Here is a 10,892-nt window from a genome sequence, read left to right as displayed (position 1 = left end):
CAGGACCCACTTCCAAATCTTCAGGAATTTCCCAACCTGGAGTTGGCAGCCCCAAATATGCCTGACATTTTTTTTTTGAAGGCCTCAACGTGTATTTTCTCACTTGATACTAAATGCAGCTTTGAAACGCCTTCATGCTATTTGGCTTATAAGCAAGTGCAGCTGATGTGGAAAAGAGAGAAGAAGAGAGAGCTATTCTAAAAAGATGTGCATTCTGGAGACAGAAGTTGAATTAAAGATGTTAAAAAGGCCTTTATCTTTCCTGCCTACAAACCCCCAATGATTAAAAGCTGCTTCCACATAGCACCAGCTTTTGTTGGATGATTGCACGCACACCCCCAGTTGGTCCTCCGGCATTGTGGCTTGGAGCCCATGTTGTAGTCGAGAAGCCTACCAGCGACTCCACGCAGCCCCCGCTTGCATCATGGAGCTGCCATCTGCTTTGTGGGGGAAGAACCATGCCAGTGCTTCTTGCCTGTGCTGAGCCACCCCTGCTATTCCTTTTCAGTTAGGAGCAAAGAACTTTATGGCTTCCTGCTTTCACCTCCTGCCATGGAAAAGCAGCAACAGACAGGCACCAGCAGGCAGGGAAGACTTTTGTTATCAGCAGTGGTCTAAGGGTTTCTGTGGAAAGTGTTGCCAGAGTGCTGTTTTATGTCCTCTTGCACACGTGTTGAAGCTGCTGCTGTATTGAAGAAAGTTGATGTAATTGGATTTTTAAAAACACGACAAAGTATGTATGTGTGAGAGAGAAAGTTTGTGTGAAAGACTAGAACACCAGACATAAGAACATTTCCCATCATCTTTGGGTACCACTTATGAAGGGGAAGAACAAAAAAAAAAAAAAGCCTTTCCATTCCATCCAATTCTAGAACTTTCTAGAAAGCGTTCTTCACCTCTGGTTAATCATCAGTCCCTTGGGAGAGACTTCACATGTCACTATGCTGTTAAATCCTGTTAATGTAGCCAAGCCCCTGGTGGGGAGGTGTAAGTTGGAAGACAGGTGGGCTTTGCTCTTCCACTCAGTGACTGTCTGTCAGGGTGGTTATGACACAGCATTTGAATGTTGAGTTAGTGAATTTTAAACAGAGAGACACCCGCCATGCAATTTCCTCCTCCAGTTCCTTTTGACAGCTGCTGCCCTTTCCTGCAGCTCTCCTGGGATATTGCTGTGAGATGGCTACGAGCATCTGGCTCAGTTAAGCAAAAAAGATCCTCTGACAAGCAGAGCAATTTAAAAGCGTGGCTCTCATGTGTAAGCAACATCCTTTAAAAAAAATCACAAAAATCACATAAATGTGCTATCATTTAAAGCTCCAAGGGCTTTAAAAATGTGTGTCGTTACCAATCAGTTCATTTCATGCATCTGGTAAAGTAGGCTTTTGCCCACTACATGCCTTGAGAAGAAGAAGAAAAAAAGGATACAACATAATGCAGATGGTCAAGAGATGTGCGATGCTAGTCCTAGTGAAATTGCAAGGACTAGCTAGCCCTGTCAACGCTATTTCAGAAAGGGCATTCAAACCCTTGTGATGGAATACAGATTGGAGCAAACAGTTTCACAGATTTTTATTACAAGAAAACGGGATAACAAACAAATACCCATTGAAGTCTGTTTGATCCAGAGGAGTTAGCCGTGTTAGTCTGTAGTAGCAAAATAGAAAAGAGTCTAGTAGCACCTTTAAGACTAACCAACTTTACTGTAGCATAAGCTTTCGAGAATCACAGTTCTCTTCGTCAGATGCATGACGAAGAGAACTGTGTTTCTCGAAAGCTTATGCTACAGTAAAGTTGGTTAGTCTTAAAGGTGCTACTAGACTCTTTTCTATTTTGTTAGTGTAATGTTACTTAAGGTATAATCCTGTAGATCCTTCTTTTTGCAGAAAAATCACCCAACAACAGGAAATCTACAGTAATTCTATCCATCCTCTCCCCTCCCCAGAAAATCTTTCCCAACTGCACTGACAACATTCCTCCCTCCAGTAGACCTTCCTCCTTCCTCTTACCTTAACATTCGCACAGTTTAATTCAAATAGTTCAGTATCACAACATTTTTGATGAACTCCAAATCTATTAGCCATCATAGCTCAACAGTGTCAGTTTCTGTTCCATGGATCTTCCCAAAAATATCCGCACTGATCAGACCAGGCAGAGACAGATTCAGTAAACGGATTTTTTAAATTCAGGAATCACAGTACAACCAACTAACATAAGGCAATTGCCGAGAATGACTGTTTAACTGTAACAATGCTGACTATATATACTCATTGCCTTTCCCTTTTCCTATGGAACCGAACTCTTGGCTTTGACAGCCTTTCAGTGCTAGAAAACTAAACTGTAACTATGTAACTTCCCTACCTTCTATAACTGACAGGCTAACTCCTGTCAGACATTAAACTGCAACTATGTCACTTCTGCCTTCTATGCCAGACAGGTTAACCCCTGTCTGACAAACAGGACCTCTGGGGTCAGAGTAGCAGGAAGCACCAGAGAGGAGCTGCTTCATGGCTTGCTTGTGGGCTTCCCAGAAGCATCCGGTGGGCCACTTTTGTGAACAGGATTTTGGTCTAGACAGACCTTTAGTCTGATCCAGCAGGATTTTTCTTAAGTTCCAGTGTGAATGAAAGCAAGATCAGTCCTGGTTAGTACTTGGATGGAAGACCTCCAAAGAAGTCCAGGGTCGCTACAGAGGCAGGCAATGGCAAACCCTCACTGTTAGTCTCTTGCTTTGAAAGCCCCATGAGAGGTCACCATAAGTTGGCTGCAACTTGATAGCACCTTAAACACACAAAACCATTTACCTTGTAGTAACATGTATGCATGTAGTAATATGAATATTACTCCCATTCTTCACTCACTCCATTGGCAACCTATCAGTTACCAGGCTCAATTCAAGGTTTTGGCGATCACATACCAAGTTCTGTATGGCCTTGTTCCCTCATAGAGGTAGAGTCACCTCTTTACCTACACCCCCATGACAGCTTCACTCACTTGAACAGGGCCTTCTGCAGGTGACTCCCTACAAATGGGCAAAATCAGCAGCTGCCTATAAATGTGCCTTCTCTGTGATAGTCCCCACCGTATGGAATGGATTGCCTGAAGAGGTCAGGAAAGCTCCCATTCTCCTGGCTTTCCACAAGCTATGCAAAACTGAATTATTCAGAAGGGTTTTTTACCTAGGTAATAGGCCTGTGCTATAAGGAAATGGTTCAGAGATGTGTTGGTAAAGGAATAGGAGGGCCTTTTTTTTTTTGGCTGTAATTATATTCCCTACTGGATAGTTTCTCTGCATCGTTTAATAGATCATGGCATTTTGCTTATGTTTATGCATTGTTTCTGCTCTGCGTCAGATTTCTGCTTATTTCAAATTCCTATTGCATTTTTCATTGAATGTATTGCTTATTTAATGTTCCAGCCCTTGGTTGAATTGACTTGCTCCATGTAATCTGCCTTGAGTCCCACTAAGAATGGTGGACTATAAATACTGTAAATAAATGAATAAATAGTGCATATAGGCCAACTGATTAGGCACAAGTTGTGAATTCTCCCTATTACTCTAGAGGAGGGATATACACAATTTATTTTTGTTTTCTGTTCATTTCATCTTTAAAAAAACCTTTACATATATGGTTTGAGAGTGATATTGAAGGTTTTTACAGCCTCTCCAGCTTGCCATTGCCCTGTAAATTGAAATCAGACAACAGGGTGCCAAAATAACCATTGTATTGGAACATTTCCAGTGGCTCCTGAATGTTAGAAATAACTGTGGTCCATCAGGAACTTTTTCTCTATTTCTGAATAGGGTACAGTTTGGATCAAATGTTGATTAGTAAGTTTCTAACTGCATATCCTTAGTAGATTATTCTCACTGAGCTTCAGATATCATAATAACTTGCTTACCAGAAATTACCCAGCAACCGGGAACTAAGGGCTCAATAGACTAAAAGGGGCCCACTTTTCTAATAATTGTGGTTCTTGAGCATTAATGTTTCTTTGCATCTTCTTATAGTCTAGTCTTAAACAAGTGGCATTGGACAAGCTCAGACACTTCAGAAATCTGCAAGGGTCATTGTTTAGGGTGGGGAAAATGGCACCAGAACACATTTGCCACCTTTCAGTAGGCATTTGGGACACAGTGATGGCTGCATCGAAGGTGTCCGGTACAGAAGACTGAGGAATATAGGACAATTCCAGGCTTACATAGAAAGGACACTGATCCCCAGTTTTTTACCTGCATGTCCATCTTTGCATTTCATTATTCTGGCTCAAAAGAGGTCTTAGGTGTGGGAAGAAATGCTCTGCAGTGAGGCATGGGAGTGTGTTTTAAAGCTTCTGCTTGTAAAACACAAGAAAGGAAATGCTTTAGGCACCATATGAACAATTAAGCCTCATTTTTGCAGTTTGTTACCAATGGCAAAAAAATTACGCAAGAGATAACAGGACTGTACCATGTGAGTAATTATCTTCCTGTTGCTAATGTAAATACATATCCTGCCAAGCACTATTATCTGCCCATTCTAGGGCGTGGTGTTTTGAGAAGGCTGGGAACTCCCATCTCTGCATCATGCTAGTCCCAGAGACAAACTGGCAACCTGTGAGCTGTCAAAAAATCGTTCTCTGCTCTACTAGACCCTCAGCTGCATACCAGGCAGGCTAGAATGGGAATGACATACCTCTCCCCATGTTGTTTTCTGCATTTAGCTCAGCTGCAGAAAGCAGGCGAGTTGATGGGCTAGGCATCTTCCCACTCCTCTCCTATAATATTTGCTGCATTGGACTAATGGAAGGAGGATGACGGGAGAGAACTTCTAAAGGGAAGGTGTGCTGGGATCTGCTGCATGCAACACAATTATCTCATCTCCACCCAGGCTGGCTTTCCTGAACATGCTCTCCAGGCTAACAGAAGTGCTTTGGATGGTGTCTTCATGCAGAAACCCATGTACTGGCTTGTCTTTGAAGACACCTGTAGATATCTCTGGGAAGTTCTGGAAGCTATCCACAAGGAATATAGATTTTTTCCTTAAGCAATGATAACTGGTGAGGCAAAAGCACTTTCCCATGGGGCTTTGCTCTCATTGAACAGCCACTTGGCACTGGTGGCAGCCCAGTTTGAATAAGACACGGTGAGTTCTTTTACCTCAGTCAATGTCACATTTTAATCAGTCCTATTTCCTCGGCAATATCATGTCATTATGTTCATCTGCTGTATTCACTACCCACAGCCACAATATTATGAGAACCTCTAAAAATTCCTCACAGTTTTTTGCAACCATTACTACATTAAATAACATTACATGCTGAGCATATTTTACTTCTTTACTCTTTTCCATCATGAGGAAAGGTAAAAAGAAATCCATTGTTTTTATTGCACTAGCGAGGAATGAAAACAAAATGTATACTGCATTCCACTAAAGCAAATTAAAAGAAGTTTAAAAAATGTAATAAACCTTAATCTTCACTCTTAACAGCAGCATCAAATGTTCAGAAATGAAGGCCTGCATGCGGTGGAAAAGGAAGTGTGTTTTAGACTTCCTGTTTCCCAGCTGTTCTGTAACATCCAAAACTGAATTTTCTCATCTACGTCCGTGGTGATACAGGCTGCTGATGTAGATACGGTAATGAATCCAATCTATAAATGTTATGATTTCTACGGTTTGGCCAGCTGGCTTCCATTTTTGAATGAAAAAAAACCATTTTGGGAACTCTGGGTTTAGAAATTCCTGTAGATTTGGAGGTGGACTCTGGGGAGGGCAAGGTTTGGGGAGGGGAGGAAACTTAGCAGGCTCTAGTAGTCATTTTCCACAGGGAAACTGTAGTCTGGTGATGCTGTAATTCCAGGAGATCCCCAGGCCCAACCTGGAGGTTGGCAACCCTAACCGAGAGTCACTATTTCACAGTGGATCCACTCCTACCATGGACAATGAACATTCAAATAAATATAGGGTGAAATTGTTTCCTTCTTAGAGGTCTTGAGGAGTTACATGCTTTAAGTACAATTCTGGATGGAATGAGGTGCTATTTAAAAAAATTTTTTTTTGAAAAGTATAAAGGGCCAAGCTCTGCTCACAACCTGAGTTCGATCCTGGTGGAAGCCAGGTTCAAGTAGCCGGCTCAAGGTTGACTCAGCCTCCCATCCTACCAAGGTCAGTAAAATGAGTACCCAGTTTCCTGGGGATAAAGTGTAGATGACTGGGGAAGGTGAAGGCAAACCACCCTGTAACAAAAAGTCTGCCAAGAAAACGTCATTATGTAACGTCCCTTGCATGGGACAGTAATGACTCAGTGCTTGCACAGGGGACTACCTTTTTTTTTTTTTAAGGGGAAACAAAATTTAGCACTGTGGGGATTGCTAGGTAATGAAACCCTAGATTCAGCCAATTGCTCCATTGTGGTTTCTTGTCACTCCTCCAGAATGAAATATCTGCAATGGTGTGCTGTAGGAATTATCTACATTGTGTATGTCATGCTATGTCTTAAAGTAGATATTGTGGGAACATGCAGCATTACTCAGAGTTTCTACCATATAAAGTTTAATTTTCATCAAGTTAAAATATTTGCCTTACAGAATGAACATCAATACCACAGAGTGAAGATGTTCTTGTTCATTGTGTCATTCTTATCTTCCACCTATGTCCAGCGTGACTGCTTGGGTGTGAGGCTAAAATGTACCCAGCCCTTGTCACTGTGCTAGGTGTTGCCTTCTTATCTATGGACAGTGACTCCATGATCATCATTGGAAGCAGATGGGGGGACACCCCTGCAGTTCTTTTTTGTCGTTATGCTTGTTTAAATGAAAAGCCGTTCACCACTGAGAATTTTAGAAGTTAATTTTATTTTTAAATGTACTTTTAAAAGATTTTTTTCCTTTTAAAATTAGCAAGGAAAGAAATGTACAAATGTATCCTATCGTTGTTCAGACATGCCAAATAAGCGTGGGGTTCCTTGGCAACCCTGCTGTTTAAACAGGGTTATCTAAGGAATGTTGTAAATAACTACATAATGTGTAAAATGAAAAATTGTGAAGACTGTTCAAAGACACATATGCTGAGGAGTCAAGCAGTTCTGATTACTGTGGAACATGCATTTCTTTTACTGTTAAAATGCACATAGTGTGTTTCATACTAGATGGTTCCTAGGCCGCCCCCTTCCCCTAACAGAAGGCTAACAGAAGGATTTTCTGCCTCTCTCCAGGGGCAAGAATTGTGTAACCTGATTGAACTCAATCAGCAGTCATACAGAGAAGAGCCTTTTAAGGCACACATTACTGACGCAGTCCTTGAATGCTATTGATTCTATGCTGTAAAAACAGCAGGCTTCCAAAGGGAGGCATAAGCAGCGGTCACAATGATGTAATTTTAAAAGGTTGCATAATACAGAAAGGACAGAGATATGCAGTTCAGCACAGATCTGTTGTAATTTCTTAACACTTTCACTAATGGATTCACCCAAAAGGCAGATGACCCTGAATTTAAGATCCCCCCCCCAATATTATACAAAGTTTTTTTAAAAAAACAAATAACTGGGCAAACCTAGCCTTCCTTGTGAGTAAGGAAAGCATAACAATGTTCAGTTTTCCAAAGCATTTCACATACATCACCATATTGTAAAGATAACAATACTGGCTTATCTGCCCGAGTTGCAATACCCTGTGTTGCAGATTGTGGGGGCCTGAGTAGATGAGATTTAGAGAAGTAGCACTGCTTCATGTATTCAAAACTCAAAGCAGAGGCCTCCCATATCAGTAAGGTTGGTGAGTGCACATGCAAAATGAAGTCGATTCAATTGAACTGTTTCTTTTTAAGCATTGCTTGTGGTTAAATTTTGGGGGCCGGGAGGTATGCATTCCACATTTAGTGATGAGACCAGGGTTGCAGAGGCAGGCAATGGCAAACCACCTCTTTTAGTTTCTTGCTGTGAAAACCCAATCAAGGGTTGCCATAAGTCAACTCTGACTTGAGGGCACTCTCCACCTCCACCAATCACTGACAGCCTGAGTTTCCTGTCTATAAACTGGAACACACAGGATCTAACTGAGCTGTTCCAAGGGTAAAATAGTTGAGGATTATAAAGCTACCTTACAAAATTAAGTGTTGCAGAAATTATTTGCAAGAGGTCCTTCATGATCCACTCAGCCTCCTGACTCAGTTAAGATAGTGGCACTGGATAGCATTATTCACAATGCTGCTTCAGGAAAATAAGCAAGCACAATGTACATGCCTATCTTTTATTGCTTTATTTGGCTCCCTCTCTGCTTTGCCTGAATCTTACCTTCCAACAATCAGCCAAATACTACAAACAGAGAAGGGGTCCACCCCTCATTCGCACTCCAGACTAACCAAGATTCGTTGATGCTGTTCCAGTTTGCAAAGGGAATGAATGACTATCCTTCCCTTTGATACCAGCTTTCTATTAGGTCTGAGGTTTGGGGCACTTAAGCTATCAGTACTTCAAATCACATCCCCACCCAGCATATATTACATGTCAACATACTCTTGCAATTATTTTTACAGACTTCCCTCTGAAAAAAGTTGTTTGGGTTATGAGCCTGCCTCACACACCCACTCAGAAAGAGCAGACAGTTCAAGTGTGCAGCCGGGGCTAGCTCATATGTCCATCACAGCCCAAACGGGGCAGCAGACTGCAACACAGGGAACTATAGTCCTTATAAGCAAACTGTTGAGGTGGAGGATAGTCTACTTCCAGTTCCAGCAATCATTGCAGCTGGTTGTTGGAATCATTCCTTTCAGGCTACTGAGGATGGGGTCAGATGAGATCTACTTGCCCCAGGTTAAGATATACAAACCTACCTGGATGGAACGGGCACTTCCACATCCTGAGTTTTGAGATTACAGGGCTGAAGTTATGAAGAACGAGATGCAGCTAGGTTATACATACAAAGATAGATGTCAGGTTGGGGTATTAATTACCTGAGAGGGAGTCATGGTTAAGCCTTGTCATACCATAGCTTTGCTTGAAGACTGTTGCCAGGAGCTGGAAACAGGCTGAACCTGCTTGTGTGTAGACAGTTTAGCCTGTACGTGGTACTGGGTTGCCCATTGTTTACTTCTTGGTTTAGAGTCTTGCTGTGATCTAGAATTTATATAGATTTTAGGGAAACATCTTTAGTTTCACTGCTGGTTGTCATGCAAATTTCTTTCTCAGATTGTTCACAGGATTTCCCACCAGTCAATATAGCTTTCCTTAAAAAGGAACAATTAGACATGTGGGGGTCTCCCCTTCGGTTCAAGATCTCTCTGTGTTCTCCTGACTGCTGACAGAAAACGTAGCAGATCTGCAAGTAGAAACCTAATCTTGTATATTCAAAAGTAAACTTCATTCTCTGTGGGACTTATTTAATTAATCTTAATCCGATTAATTAAAAAGACTCCCTGATTTAGGCAGTATATATATTTTTACAAGGAAATAAAAAATAAACTTTTCTATCAAGTAGCAGCTTTCATTAAATGGTTTTCAGTTTTTTCAATTTATCAAAAACATATTGTGAAATGTTGATATAAGATGCAATGTAGCTGTTCAAGTAGTGAGATAATTTATCACCTAGCAGCTGGCAACCATAGAAAATCTGTGTTGGACTTTAACTTGAGCTTTTTAAAAAACAGTATTCTTCTGTCCAAAAACTGCTCCCAAGTTCTTCATTGAATTCCATACATTCATTGCATATAAGGTTCTTCAGAGAAATGGAAATGCAGTGCAGCCTCTCACTCCTGGCAGCCTCAAACAAACAACTCTCAGATTTCAAGAACTCTGCTTAAATTGCTATAAACATGAATGACAGACAGTAAAACTTTCTCCCAGAATTTTCAGATAAATTTTGTGATTGAGAACAAGTACAGACACACTCTGACTGTAGTCAAAGCCTCATTAACAGCAACTAAACAAAATACTTCAGATGAAAGACTGCATCATTAGATTCTCAGAAATACCATAAAAGGGAGTCAATTGATACTGTTCTAACAAAACTGGAAAAGCACTCAAGAAATCAGAACAATTAGGGTTACCAATGTGTAGTCAGTGTAATAGTTAAGCCATGTTCACACAAGGTCACAAATAGTTCTAGTGATGTTTTCAGTACAGATAATGTAGGACAACCAAGTTGTTCTGCACCAGTTCGTAATGGCTTTCTTGGCTCATCTGAAGATGGTACAGTGATAAAGCTCTAAGCATCTGTTCCAGCATATTTGTACCCACTTCTGCACTCTATCCTAACCTTTAATTTCAGTCAGAAATACCCTTATCACCACTGCCAAGTAAGGGCTGCTAGAAAGCATTCTTTGAGGAATACCATTGACGCCTGGAATTCCTTTACCTGGAAGTTAGATTAAGACTTGATGTCTTCTGGAATTATCACTAGCCTTTTATTGGAAATTAGCTTTTGGGCAGGGACTGAGGAAAATAAGGCAATAAGAGTGAATGATGTAAATGACTTTCATAATTTGTAATCATCATTCATTACCCATCCTGAATCCTGTGACAGGCTGAGCAAACAAACATCTTCTCAGAATAATTTTTACATTGTCAAGTGTACTACTAATTTTCTTTTGTAAACAGAGGAAATTCTCTTCTAAACTGAATTTCCCCAGGAAAATTGTTAATTTATTTTCAGAAAACAATTTCTGACACCTAAATAGTGAAATAAATGATTCAGTCTTCAACTAAATGTTAATATCCAAAAATCACATCAAAATGATGATTAAATGTACTTATTTGAGCCTCTTAGAAATGCTTTATTTGTATTTCCAAACTCTTTTCTTTCTTCAGTATGGAAGGGCATTTCTTTTAAAAGGGGGAGGAGGATTGTAACAGTACAATAGAATTCAGAGTGCTCAGAGATGCCTATAAGAAATGTACATGGTTACCACAGGCTTTCAGTT

Source organism: Eublepharis macularius, chromosome 3, assembly GCF_028583425.1.
Source record: "Eublepharis macularius isolate TG4126 chromosome 3, MPM_Emac_v1.0, whole genome shotgun sequence".
Taxonomy (NCBI): domain Eukaryota; kingdom Metazoa; phylum Chordata; class Lepidosauria; order Squamata; family Eublepharidae; genus Eublepharis; species Eublepharis macularius.
This window is presented reverse-complemented; position numbering follows the sequence as displayed.